At 31.0% G+C, this 15736-nt stretch overlaps 1 protein-coding gene across 1 annotated transcript in view; it reads left to right on the top strand.

Moving 5' to 3' along the window:
• The window catches only part of LOC129609965 (amyloid beta precursor protein binding family B member 2-like), a 285959-nt gene that overhangs the window by 47107 nt on the left and 223116 nt on the right, over positions 1-15736 (top strand). The window contains exon 2 of the mRNA XM_055522249.1: positions 1012-1220. The gene's annotated coding sequence lies outside the window, so the exon portion shown is untranslated. The remainder of the gene's footprint in view (positions 1-1011; positions 1221-15736) is intronic.

Here is a 15736-nt window from a genome sequence, read left to right as displayed (position 1 = left end):
AGGAGGCGGCGTAGGGGCGGGTTACTGTATAACTAATACTCATCACGGTTTCATTAAAATTTTTAAAAATTAATTTGATTCATTACAACTCTAGACATATGAAAAGCGGAGAATTACTTCCCGACAATTTTATGAATACATATTGACCAAAAACAAAAATTTGTGTTTATTTGCACAAATTTATTCCAAATTGTTTGGCTCAAACGCGAACCTGGAATGAATGAGTGCAAATAAACATTGAATTTGGTGTGTTTAACTGTAGATTACATTTATAATATTCGCATATTATAAATTTAGAATAAATAGTACTAAATGGGACAAAATTCGAAGTATATACATTATTAATGCATTCATTTTATTCTATAGCAATAGTGTAATCTACAATTATTTAGAAATTATTAAACATTTAATAAATATTGTCTCAGCATAAAATGTAATTATCCTCTTTCAAGGATTTTCAATTTTTTTTAATATTTTATTTTGAATTATAGAAAATGTTTGTATTCTTTTCTTTGTTTTACTTTTATATGCTTTTTATTACAGCACATAGTACGTAGAGCAGTTTTAAACTTTACATGTATGGTGAATTAATCCCATGTTGGGAAACCAATTTATATCGCATACTATTAGACGCATGAATAATTACGTACACATGTATTTAATGTTTGTTTAAAAATACATGTTTTTAAATACATTCATATTCAATTTATAATATTTGCATTTTATACTATTATATTTTTCATTGAACAGTGTCTACAGTTTATTATTCGAAAATTGTCACAGTTTTTTATTATAAACAAATAAATAAGTAAATGAAAAACGGAAAACTATGGTAGGTGGTAAAGGAAAATTTAAAAATAGTAAAAATGAAAAGTATTTTTTAAACAACTTAAAACAGAGATTAACCTAGCATTGTGTTTTATTTGTTAGTGGAAAAGTATCCTAATTTTTAATAAAATTTATTAAGAGTTATTGGAAATTTTCTCATTTAAATTTTTTTGTGGTTTTCAGATAACTCGACTTTTACACACGTACATATTAATTCAAGTATACAAAGATCCGTTTAGACATCTAAGCGAGAAAGAAAGAAAATCATATGTATATTGTTAACTATACAGTAGAAACTTTTCATATGGAATTTTAAGCATTGCATATATATAGTTTTGGCGAGACAAAACAAAAAAAAACAAGGAAACAGCAAATATATTTTATTTTCATTGGTAAGTAGTTAAAGTTAATTTTTTATTATAATATTTTCACATCCTAAAACTAGAGTCATATTAATTATAAAGTTTGCATTTTATTTTTATATAATCTACGAGTATACTGTGTTAAGATCTTGAATAGTAATGTCTTAAAAAGTTATTCTAATATTCTAAAATTTTAATTACACTTGGTATATATTGATATAATAATTTTGAGAAAGTTCTAAAAATAAATTGGTAAAATCTTCATCTTAATTTAGTTTTTATTCGCCAGAGCTTCGCTATCCAGTTAAATGTCTAATAGCATCCTAGCAGAATTGGACACGGAAACAAACCCCTCCATGAGGAGCGTTTCGAATTGATCCAATCTGTAGATTGAAGCATCCGATCTGTTTCTTCTGCCAAGCTCCCAGAGACTAGGATATCAAATCTAATCTGCGTATGGTCGGACGTAAATTTCATTTGAGACAAGCCATCCATCAGCCTTATTACTGACTCAAATTAAATTCTTCGCTAATTGGACCTATGAACGTTGGCCTGTTCCCTCATTTATAATCGATAATTTATTGATGTATACGAATTCAAGGAGGCATTCACCTCTGTTATTAATATTTCCGCTACCCCAGATGATGTGGTAGACATTGGCGTCACATCCTATTTTCAATTGGAGTTTCCTCCTTTCACATTAGTTCCATCAACTGCTTGTTGATGAACATACGACAAACTCCGTTCAGACCCCACGAAACTCCACCTTTACCAACGCAGCTACCTGATTCTTGGAGCAGCAATGACCTTTCGCCCTTTTGGTTCCCCTGAAGGGTCCGTAACCTAGGCACTAGTCATTGTTTTTATCAGCTCCTTCGAACCTGAAGGGTCCGTAACTTTTCGCTGGAGAGACCGATGGTTGTCTCATTCTTTGATACGTATGATGTGTAGCTCATGTTAGATATATATATAAGTGAGATATGTTGAAATTCCAATATTTTTTAATATTCACTTTTATGTTTACCAGGCGCCACATAACACAAAACTCATGCAAAACCATTTGAAAGAAAAAATTATAAATTTTCAGAACTTTTAGTATAAATTTGTTATTTTTTATAGATTATAATATTTTAAATTTTGTCGGTTTTGTATACATGCAGGTTTATTTACAATTTAAATGTAAATATAAAAATGTATAGTGTGTATGTGTTACAAAATTCAATTTTCGAAATTAGAATTTGTTTTTTTTTTCCTAAGATCAAATCAATATAATTTATAAATTTAATAAAATAAATTTTCTTTAAAAAAAGTAAAAATATGAGAAAACAAACAAAAAAAGACAATGTTTATGAATGCTGAAAAAAAAACGAAAACAAAAACAAATAAAAAAATCAAAATTAAATATTTTTCGGAAACTAATTCATATTTTTGTTCCTTATCGTTTCCCTTTTCAAAAAGTATCCGTAAATATTTTGATATACTACTACATGTATAAGTAAATGTATGAGAAAGCGTCTATATCAATTTTTGAATATTTTCAAATTTTTTTTTAAAACTTTCTTATTAACATTTTGTTATTTATACGTTACTTGATGTACTGGTAATAATGTTGCCAGAAATGAGGGAAAATGGAATTTTGCACAACGTAGAATATATAAATTAATAATTTTAAATAATACAACACCTTAAACTGAAATAAAGATAGATTCAAATGCAACAACAGATTCAATTATTGTGTTACGCGTTACAGCATATTTTGGGAGCTCTCTACTATAAAATGAAAACATGTTGTTTACAATTTTATAAAAAAAAAAACGGTATGAAATGATGATTTGATAAATATCATAATTAGTGGAAGAAATGAAGAAAATTGTTTTAAATGATGCAAATATCAAAAATTTACTTTAAGGCATAGTAAAACAATTTATGAATTATGTACATTTTGCTTTTACAATATTATATAAATTATCAATACATACATTTGTAAATATACAAAAACAAAAACAATTTTACAACTAACTAGTTAACAAAATTCATAGATTTATTCACGTATTATATCAGTCTTTTTTATATTTATGAAATGGTTGCATTATGACGATAGAATATCTTAGGATATATTACATAAAATTTACAAAGATCTCTTATAATCGTATATTTAAAAAGAAAGGGGTAAATATAAAAGCTAACTTGTTTTTTCGGTTGTCATTTTTTGTGATTGAAAAATAAAATTTTGCTTTCCGTTCTTCAATTTTTATATTTATTAGATCACCTCCGATTTCCACCTTTTCTTTAATATAGAAAAAAACGGATTTGTATACTACTTTACCATTTTCGTCAAAATATTCATAGATAATGAATTTTTGCTTTATTTGGCAATTGCCAACAATAACCTGGAAAAAAAATTTGGTGCAAAATCGAATTGTGAAAATTTGTATAAATAAGTATGATGGGAATGATTATATAAAATGATTTTTTTCGTAAGAGATATTTGGTGTGCATTATTACCATGACCTATTACTATATATAACTAATCTTGTTGTATTCTTGGCTATAGCGTGTACGTATCTTCTTGAACATTGTGGATTCCACTCTAAACTCTTTCTGATGGTTTCTTAGAGTATACAGTTCACCTCAAATTCCTCCTTCGGATCTGCTAAAAAAGAGTTCGACATCACTTATAATTTTCGGCCAGAATATTAAACGTATTATTTATTGATGAAAACTTGCAGCTTCTGCTGTAAGGAAACCGATTTTATACATGACCAGAATAATTTGAGTTTGGTTGATCTAGACATCTGTTTCTGTTCTTCCGTATCCGTTGCAGCTTAGTAATGCTGCTCTTGCTTTCTTGAATCTGTTTTTCGATTCTTTTTAGGCTCGCCTTCAGGTGATATTACAAATAGAAGAAACTGCTAACGAGCCACTGATTTCCAGACTCGCTGCGCTGTGGTTTTGTAGATATTTATTTCGAGATCTACACGTTTTTCGAGAGCTTCTAATTTGTTCTGTATCTCATTTATTATTTTTTCGGGGGTTCCTTTTATCTTATTGTCTTCCGTATTGCATTGCGGTTGATCGTTTCGAAAGCCTTTCTGTAATCGATTAACAGCATATATAGCAACGTTTTCTATTCAATAAATCGGTCGAAACAAAGTGTATTTACTTGATTAAAGCAGCCCCAATGCAGACAGAATCCAGCCTGTTCTTCACGTATTTTGCGTTCTACTTTTCACTCAAGGGATTCTGAATATGTGTTGCTTAATAGGACATGTTTAGTAGGGTTAATAACTCTCCAATTATCGCAGTTAATCAAGTTACCCTTGGTAGCATAATGATAAGTCCCTTTTTTGTTTGAAATACTCCCACTGCTATGTTGCGACCTTGTTTTATTTCAAATTCTTTACTCCTGCTTTTATTTCACTCACGCTAGGAGATTCTGCAGATATTCCTAAGATTTGTCTTGTTGGGTTGCTGTCATATATTTCTTCGCTGGTTGCATACATTGTATCAAAATATTTTTCCGCTTTTGCAGCTGAACCTATTCATTTGCTATTAGGTTGTCACTAGTATCATTGACAGGACGTCAATTATTTTTTCGTTACCTGGTAATTTAGTTAATTAATCATTTTCTTTTCTTTTCCTTATTACAGATGTAAAGATTTATTAATATTTCAAAGTGACAAATCATAAACTTTCATGGATTTTGAATAATCAATTCGATGAAATTATAAATTTCATTTTGGTTTTTTTGAAACCATCACTATATAGATTTTGCATTCGTTGCTCGACAGAATTCTCCTTTGACTTTCAGGAACCCCAGGCGGACTGATTGCCAGAGTTCCGAGACTAGCTAAGCGATGTCCTTGGACCCGGAGTCCCTTCATGTTCTAGGACGCCTGCTGACCTCGACAGTATGGCCTGCACAGTATGGCCGAAGGGTTAAACGCCCTTCGTCAAAAATGCAGAACTCAATGTAGAAAAAATGTAGAAAAATGTAGAAGTTTCGCGGCAAGATTGGAGAAACTGCGGAGGTTTCCGGGCTTGGACGGATTTTGGCAAGTGACCCAGCCGTGCCAAGCTACTTTATGGCTGATGGCGGCTCCTGGACCAATTTCGCTACGGGGTCTCTGGAGCTGCTCTTGGATACGCATTTTTCTGATAATTGGGGAGAGCGTGCTCCGACTAGTCGTTTTGGAGAATGCTGCGCAGGAGCAGTGGTCACTGAGAGGGGAATACTCTGGGCCATGCTCGGCTGATCCAATTAAGTCGGCAGGCCCTGACGACATAGTCCCAGCAGAAGTACAATACGCTGAGGAAATCATCCTTCCTTGGCTTAAGATCATCTACGATATATAAACTTAACGTACATTCCAAGAACGTGGAGTGTTGCTAAGGTGGCCTTCATCCCTAATTCATTCTATAAGGTGATAGCTTACGCTGATGACTTGGTGGTCGCGGTGCCTGGAAAGCACCTTCATGCCCTAAGGGGGCTGGTGCAAAGGACCTGGGCTTCATTTCTGGCTGGGCTGGCGGCTGTGGGCTGACTATCAACCCACAAAAGAGCTAACTGGTTATTTTCATGTGGAGATGCAAGATACCAACAATAGCTTCGCCAACACTCAACGGAATCCGCTTATCTTTTATCAGGGAGGCTAGATTCCTGGGTCTAATTCTTGATTCGAAGTTGAACTGGAGGTTTAACGTTATGGAGAGAGTAACGAAGGCTTTTATTGCGCTTTACTCTTGTAAAAAGGCCGGCGGGAAGAGGTGGGGCCTAAAACCAAGCATGGTTTATTGGCTATACACCGCAGTGGTGAGGTCGATCCTAATGTACGGCGTTCTGGTGTGGAGGCCAGCGCTCAACACAGTCGGGAACTTCAGAGTGATAAGCAAAATTCAAAATATGGCAATAGTGTGCATTGGTGGGGCTCTCGAAATTCTCTTCCATTTGCCGCCATTAGATGTACTGGGTTGGCAGATGGCTGCGGGATCTGCGGTGCGCTTACGAGCCGCATTTCAGTGGTCGTGTGCCCCTAGCGGTACCATGCTGCCGTTCTTGTGGACTGTGGACATGCGGTGGGGGCAATTGATTATATCTCCCGGTGCTAACTTTGGAACCTCCATTCCGCTTAGGGAAGCCTGACTGAACAAGGGAGTTGTTGACGGTGGATCGGTCTATTTTTACGCGGACGGATCCAAACTTGATGGCAGGGAAGGTGGGGGAGTTTATTTTGAGCAATTACATGTTGGGCTCTTCTTCCCTCTGCCGGATCACTGTAGTGTATTTTAGGCCGAGCTGGTCGCAATTGGGGAGGCTCTGCGCTGGCTTGGTTGCAATGTCGTATCGGCTGGTGGCGTCAGTATTTTCACTGACAGCCAGGCCGCGATAAGGGCACTAGAATCTGAAGCCTCCACGTCTAGAATGGTCCGGGACTGCAGGTCGTTTCTTAACGAGATGGCGGAACAGTTTGAAACAAACTTGGTCTGGGTCCCCGGACACAGTGAGGTCGCAAAAACTGCAGGGCGAGGGAGCTTGCGAGGCGTGGAAAAATGCCTGCTGCGCAACGCGACAGTGGAGCGTATCAACCTTAGATGGGCTAATGGAGCAACGTGTAACGCGAAAAGGAATTTGTGGCCAAAGTTGGATTTACGTCCAGAAGGGAGGATATTGAGGAGCTCGAACTGATTTTTGAGGAGCGGAAAGGGAGAGATTCGGCTTATGTGTACGCTTCGGGGAGCCGCGACAACCTTACCTAACATTAATTATCGAAGTAGTTATCTAGTTATACTTTAAGTATTGGTATGGTATTACTTTCTCGAAAATAATGCCACACCAATACTTAAGTTTTAGTGCTATTGAACCACATATTTCTTTTTTATTTTCCTGTTTCTGTCTGTTATACAACATACTCTCAATGTTTTTCAACTTTTTATAGTTATTGAAAAATATATTTTTATAAATAAAAATAAAATTTAACGATAATGTATTTTGTTACCTATGTTCATATGTATGTATATATGTTTGTATATGTATATGTATATATGTAGTATGTATATATGTATATTTGCATGGAGATGAGCTTAATATACTGTTTTTCGTCATTTCACTTCAAGGACAACCATTATGTAAAGATGTGTTTTTTTTGGTTGAACATAAAATATTACATTTTAAAATTTGTTTTTATATCAACGGTAAAAAGCGAATATCGAAACATTGAATGTTATATTTAGTGTGTATATAAAACAAAGTATGATGATGTTTTTTTAAATCTGTATAAGTAAATTAGAATTAAACCAATGTTTTGAAAAGAAGCACATTTGTGTTGAATAACTAGAAATGTTTTTGTTTTTATTAATTATTAAACTAATTCTCATTAATGTATTGAAATATTTTATAGTTATTGTTTACTTTTAGAATGAGAGAAAAAAAATTAGAAGCATTAGCATAGTCTTTGAATTCAATGATATTTATCGTTAGTCCTATTGTTTCAAAAAATATGAAAAAGGGTTTGAAATGACAGTTAGTTTTAACAGTCATTTCATGGTTGCAATTTTTGCCTACAATGTTTCATGGTAGAAGAAATAAGCTTTTTTTTCTGCTTTTGCGAATTCGGGACGCAATAAATTGTCAAAAAATTGTATTTTTAGGATTTTGTGCTAAAATTTTCTAGAGAAGTAAGTTTCTCAGTATTTGTAACAATATTACATGCATATGTTTTTTAAGCACGGCAGACGGGCAAACAGAGTGAAACAAATAAGCACACCTTTTTTTAATTTTGTAATTGGAAATGTGCTAAAAACTGATAAATTTGAGTAATAATTTTTAATATTTTATATTTTTTTAACTTATTTTTATACGGTTAAAGGGCGTAATGTACGCACGAATATACTTTGTCAAACTGTATTTACGCATTGTTATAAAAATAAACTAGTTGCATTATTTAAGGATTTATTGATCTACATTTATAAAAATCTCTAAAAAAACTGTTTTCATTAAAGAAATTCAAATAATATGCTATTCATTTGAGTTCTTAGATATTTATATTACAATTACAGTAGCCACGCGTTTATATGAACTAATTAAAGCAAAGCCAATTCATATAAACGAAGTTTTCATATAAGTGGGGGTAAATAAAAGACATTATTTTTACGCTAATTGAATGTGTTATGTTTAATCTCAATAATTCATAATTCCAATTTTATTTTTATTAATGTTACATATAGTCGATTTTGCCACATTATATTCATTTGCTAAATTAGTTACAGTTGCACTTTTTTTTAATTTTTCTATTATACACTGTTTGTCATTAAGCCTTAAAACTTTGCGTATTTTACGAACCATAGCGAAAATAATACTGACCTACAACAATACGTATTGCTTAAAACAAAACCAAGAATTGAAATGTTTATGTATTTTTAAGATCATGTATGTACACAAAAAAACCGTTCAAGAATCAACATGCAGTTTCCCTGATAGCAAAAATTCGGCGATTTTACCAAAGCATAAAGCAAAATACACATGGCTCTGAAAGATTTGCATGCTATCTGGGTATCAATTTCATATTCTTCATATTTTTGGTACCGTAAATTTTTATTTGTATTTATGTGATTACGATTTTAAATAGAGAAAAAAAAAATGTTCATATAAAAGAGTGTGAATTTTTTAAGTGTTCATATAATAGAGTTGTTAATGTTAAAAAATCGCTGTTCATATAATCCCGATGTTCACATAAAGCGATGTTCATATAAACGCGTGACTACTGTAATTATTGTTTAATTATATTAAGTCTGTTAAACAAAATTCACATAGAAAGTCAGTCATTGTTATTGAAATTCACCATGTAGAAACATCGAAAACACAAAATAAACCAAAATAAATAATATTATAAGTTGAAGTTTATAATTAAAATTTTAATCTTCACTTGTTGGAATACGCCCATATAAACATTCATCATATGTACAAACAATTAAATTTTTTCCTGATTAATTAAATTGAAATTCAGGACATTTTTGATCATAAAATAGATGATAGATACAAAATAAGAATTTCTTTATAATATGGGAACAGAAAACTAAAAGAAACCGAGAAAAAACTGATTGTCTGGGAAATCTCGTAAATAAATTAGAGAAAACGTAAATAACACCAGAAACCAAAAAAACAAAAATAAAAAGGTAACAAAATAAAAACAATGTACAAAATTTTCGTTGTTTCTCTTTTTTTTTGCTTTCAACCCGTTCTATCAAATTTATTGTTTAAAAACTAAAAATAAAAGAAGTAATCAAAATTTTTTTTTAATCACTTCCATCATCGTTATCTTGATAATCACAATGAATCATCATGAGTGATGAATCATCAAGAATGTTAAATGAATATATGTTGGTTATTTTGTTTTTTTCTTACGGAGCAGCAGAGGAAGTTGGTATTTTCTTCTAGGTCCTTTAGTAATATTTGAATATTTTTGATTCCAAATTGTCGTAATGTACTATCATAATTTATAAATTTGCTATTAGAATTAAGACGGTTATTGTAGCGAGAAAATCGTTTCGATTTCGGTATTTTACAAATAAAAACACAGTCTAATATGAAAATAGCCTACATAAAAATATTAAACATAATGCTAGGATTTAAAGGTTAATTGCACGAGTTAAGAAAAATTATTATATTTTATAATATGGAAAAGCGTGCAATTTCGGTCCAAAAACTCAAGTTTTATAAATTTTAAGACGAGATAACTTAAGAGGATGTGGAAAAAAATTCTTCTAACAAAATGAGGTATTTATTAGTGGCTAAAAGCTGCTAAAATTTCAGAATCGTACAACCTGAGGTATAGAAAAAAAACAGTACAAAAAATTTATAAAAACGGATTTGAGGTAACTGTAAATTTTAACGACTTTTTTGTTTTTACATAGTTTGTATACATGTGTTTTACTGTAAACTTCAGGTCGTTAAGCAAAATTCAAAAAATGGCAAAATTGTGCCATCATTAGATATAATAGATTTAGAGGTGGCTGTGAGATTCGAAGTATCGTTGGGGACCGCGTCCTAAGGGGCATTTGACTAACATGCTTTCGTTCTTGCCGACTGGAGACACGCGGTGTTAACAATTGATTCTGTTCCTCTTCTGTTTTCATTCTCGGAGAACTTTGGGATTTTGATAACGCCGAAGCAAATGTGGCCGAACGCAGAAGGTGGCTTTCTCAAGAATTTGTTTTTCGTTATTTTAAGATATAAACTCCAAATCATAATGTTTTTCTTGTTGGTTAACCCTTTGTTATTGATAAAAACTATGTATTTCATTAAAAACAGAAATAAATAATTTTGTTTTTAGTATATAACATAAAACGTACGTGTGCATATGTGAGAACGGAATGACGTGATAATAGACATTCGGGGACACCCAAAACTCGTTCATTCCTTATTCTAAGAACAACACCAATATAAAAAAGAAAGAACCTAAAAAATAAAAACAATTTATTTTTTTTACGAATTTCATATTGTTTCTTTCCTTTATTTTTTTTTTTATTATCTTATTTAAAAATTTTCTCTTGGTATATGTGAAGGTTTTCTTTCTGGTTAGTGAAGAGGTTTTTGATGACGGTCATCATAATAAAAATCACAAAATTTATTTTCTCATTTTTCTTTTGTTTTTTTCTTTTCTTAAACGTCTTTGTTTGAATGAAAAAGAGAATTGAATCTCCTTTGCACACAAACAATAAATATTAATGATAACAGCAAAAACAGAAAAATTCTGAAAATTTTGAATTTGAGTTTATTTAAAAGAACGTATTTGTTTATTTTGTACACAAATTATTAATTTTTATTGATATCGCAAAAAATATCTCTGTAAATACGAAATTATGTTGATGATAGTTGTGATTATAGTAATTCTTACCTAATCTTGCTCATCTTATTAATTTCGCCCTGATTATTGCATCTTCATATTAAAATCTAATGTTGATGCACTGATTGTAGATTATAAATTGCAAAGAAAGGGTAACAGTGCACCGCGACCAGAAAATATAGATCCATTGTGCCCCCAACTAGATGCGGGACGAAGCCCTGCAACACCCCCTCGAGACCCACCCACCTGATGAATTCGAGTAACTTTGAAGGGCCGGCAAAACGAAGCTCCGCCGGCGTCAGCACATAGTTCCCCAGTACCTCCCTTCTCATGCAGATGAGGGCCCCGAATTCCTTTAGAAGGTGCACCGAGAACTCCTTATCCTCTCCGCAAAACCTCCATTCATCTTCACTTCCCAGGCCCACCCTTCTAAAGTGAGCCCAAATAACAATTTTTATCTCATAACACTCTTGTAGAGCTATATTAAGAATTCTTCAACAATATTACTCTTATAATTTCAGTCTTGTAGAACACTAAAAGACCCTAATGAGGTCTTTATTAGAGCAAAAGAGCGCAATTACTAGAGTTATTAATTCTTGTAATGAGAGTTAAGCTCCCATTAAAAGAGTTTTTAAAGCATATAACTCTCATACTAGTTTTGGTATACAAAAACTCTCACAAGCCATTTATAATAGTGTTACTAGAAAGAGAAAGCAATACATTGTAGAATAAATATATCGGTCTTACTTCGAACTTTATAAAAAATATATCTATTCCGCTTTTAATAATTATTTTTTTAACAAAACTGATACAACCTATACATATATTTACGTATATGATATGTAATCAATAAATATTTGTATTCAAAAACTTAATATCATAAAATTATAAATATGGAAAATTAAAATATTTTTTTTGCCATGATTATTAATCAAAAAGTAGCTGGCATTAAAATTTTATTGATAAAAGTTGATATTATACTTCGAAAAAAAGCAACGACAACTAAAAATAATTAAAATTTAAAAAATTTTTATTCATATTTTTTAACCCAATGATATCTTATTTCTTTTTTTTTTACATAAATTTTAAAATTTAAGAATTGTTAAACAAAAAATAAAACAAAAGATAAATATACTAAATACTTTTCTTTTGTTTGTGCATAAATTCCAACTAAAGCTTTATTATATTCAATAAAAACTATTATAAAATTTTATATTGCATTAACTTAAAATTTATTAATTTCTGTACAATAAATATTTTTCGGACTTCTTTCCAAAAAAAAGAATTCTCAGTCTCATTAGGGTTAAAATTTAGATAATTAAGAATGACAATATTAAAATGGCCGTAGTTTTCCTATGAGAGTAGCAGAATTTTTAACACTCTAAGTGCTAAGTATTACTATAAGAACATTATGAGAGTTGCATAAAAACAAAAAAAGAAAAAAAAATTATGAGAGTATTGGAGTGTGGTATGAGAGTTTTTGAAAATTGTTACTTGGGAGCCGTAAGGCGACAATACCCCGTCAAGACCCCGGTGAGAATTCCCACCTGATTCCTGCCAAGTCCCATTATTTTCCTGGTCATAATTTCCCAGATGCTACTTAGCCTGTCGAAGTCTTGGAAGACATCTACAGCGCTCCGAACGCCGCCTCTCCATTTCCTTCCTCCATTCTCCTCTAATAGTATGTGGTCCAATTCCGCAGAAGGGCTCTGGCCCAAGAAGAGGTGTGCTTGTGAAAATGTTCACCATGCCCCGCCCGACTACAGTTTCTGCAACCCTTGTAGCGTGCATCCTGGACATCCAGAGCGATGTCGTGGTATCCACGCCCCTGCTCCCGAAGGCTCTCGTACGAGGTGTTATCGATGGCCCCCTTAATGCCCAGAAACGCACCACCTCGTTTTGTTCTAACGCCCTATTTACGGTGCTTGTTAGTCGATGTAGTGCGGTCTCCGTCGATTTACCCGCCTGATATGCATGCTGATTGTCGCTTAGCAGCCTCCGCACCAACACATTGGCCCTGATATGATTGATCAGTAACCTTCTCCATCATTTTCAGTAAGAAAGACGTGAGGCAAATTGGCCTGAATGACTTGGACACCATGTCCTTCCTTCCCAAGAGCCAAGCTGCTCCTGAATATTCTTATTAAGAAGGGCAATACCTCATCCAGGCCGCGCTGCAGAAGTGCTGATGATATCCTATCCAATCCTGGAGCCTTAAAAGGCTGAAAGGTGCCAATAGCCCATCTCACCCTCTGATACGTATAAATATCTGCCGCTCTTTTCCGATCCTCATAGCTGCTGTGATACATAGCAACATCTTAATAATAAAATTATTTCTACGTAAGATTCAATTAACCTCTAAATTATAGACTCCAAGATGAAAAAATTAAAAATTACCGTAAATTAAACAGAAAATTCTTTAGTAATTTTTCGTTAATTAAAAGTTAATTATTTTATTTAGAAATTTTCTTTGACTGTAAATTATTTCCTTATTAAACTACTAAAAATTGTTCTAAAAATAAAATAAAATTTTTCTTTAGAATCTAAACCATATAACATATTAAACATTAAATCATTTGAAAATTTTTCAATTTTCAAGAGCTGAAAGAAGAAAATCAATTCCAGTTAAAAACCAAAATTTTTCCTTGTTCTTTTTTTAATATTCGATTTGAACGAAATTAAATGACGTAATTTCCTCACTTAAACATGCTCACTTCTCTTCCATTCTACTTTAAACTAATGTATAGATTTTTTTCATTTATCTAATTTTAAACACATGAGATACGTTCGTTTTACATTATTATTTTATTTATATATGCATGTATACTAATTACATATTAAAATAAATAATAATATAATAAAAAAAAAAATTTGTACAAGAACAAAAAAAATAAAATTAATTTTTTTTCCTTTTTTTGACTTAGTATGTTACTTATTTAAAAAAGTTCCACATGTCTTAAATGCCAGAAGGTATGCAAAGAATAAAAAAAACAATTTTTGTCATATTGTACATACTTTCAAATTATTCTGTCTAAACACATACACGCACACACACACACATATATATATATATATATTTGCTAAATTATATTATATAGGCCATTATTAAAGCAAATAAATTAAGGGAAACATAAAAGAATTTGCTTTAAAATATTTTCTCGATTATTTTCTTAAATATTTTTGTAGAATTTATCTGCAAAGTAAAAAAGCAAAAACGAATGCTGAAAAAAAATAAAAAATCAAAATAATTTTTTTATCGTATTTCTGCACAGAAAACATCTGTTTATATTTTTGTTGCATTATGGCATTTACAGAAATACAGAATAGCTTTATACTTCAATTTTGTTGCAAACGTTCAATGAATATCCTAAATTTTTTTAAGTATTTATTTTGCACATGTTTATATACATTTGGGTAAGGATATTTTAAAATTTTTATGTGCTGGAATTATGTACATATAATATTTACTTGCATATTTCAAAAATATATATTATGTAAAAAAACAAAAAAAAAATGGTATGATATCCTTGAGAAATAAAGGCCAAATAAAAATAATAATTGATATATGAGAAAAAAAAATTCTCCTCTAAATATAAAAAAGTAAGTGCAAAGCAAAAATTATAAAAATTTTTACTCTGAAGTTTAAATTTTTTTCCTACTCTTCATAACAATCCTTCTCTCAATTTAAGTTTAGGTAACATTTTTAAAAAGAGAAAATATGAAAAAAGAGAAAATATTGAATAATCATTTGTGAGCAAATAAAAATGAACTAGTATTTAGGATTCAGTATGTAATTTGAAATGTGGAGAAAAATTTTCAAATTTTTTAAGATTTGATGCAGTTAATTAAAAACAAAAATCAAAAAAATTATGAAAAAATTTTAATAAAGTAAGCCAACGTAGAGTAAACGTAAAGTAAGAAATTATAATTTTATTCCCAATATGAAAATATTGAGGCAACGCAACGTAAATGACAATTTTAAAAGATATTTCCTAACATTATTTTGACGCAATTGACATACATTTTAATCATGTTTTTAAAAATTTAATTTGGTTTAAGGAAAATATTAATCAAAACTTCTTGCCAATATAATTTTATATATAATCTTATATATTTTTAATATTAAAAAGTATTGATAATGTAGTGTAAAGAAAATTTCCCAAGAAAACCAATGTTGTGTAAGTTTTATCAACATAATTTACTCTACTTTTATTATTTGGATGAAGTTTTTGAGAAATTAGTACTTTTTACTCAAAGAAATTTTTATGAGCGCATTACACAAAAAATGGCAAAATATATTATAATATACAAAAAATAAAAAGTTATACCGAAGTTAAAATATTTCCGATTGAAACTTCGTTAATGCAATATAAATTAGTAAGATATTATACACATAATATGTTATATACATATGGCTATTGAAATATAACAACAACGTGCGCATGCGTTAACAAAAAAAAATTTTGTTGTTAGTCAATAGTCACACACAATATTTTATTATATGCAGCGTTCCCACTTGGATACAATTGTATCCATTTGGATACATTTTTGCTTTAAAATTTAGCTTGGATACAAAGATACTCAAATCTGCTAAAATGTCAAAATTGGCTACATTTTAAAATTTTGCTGAAATATGGATACATTTCTTTCTCGAACACTAAATAAATATTAGAAAACTTTTAAAGTGCTGTTACTTTTAAGTGA

Source organism: Condylostylus longicornis, unplaced genomic scaffold (assembly GCF_029603195.1).
Source record: "Condylostylus longicornis isolate FDR11 unplaced genomic scaffold, ASM2960319v2 ptg000042l, whole genome shotgun sequence".
NCBI lineage: Eukaryota > Metazoa > Arthropoda > Insecta > Diptera > Dolichopodidae > Condylostylus > Condylostylus longicornis.
This window is presented reverse-complemented; position numbering and strand designations above follow the sequence as displayed.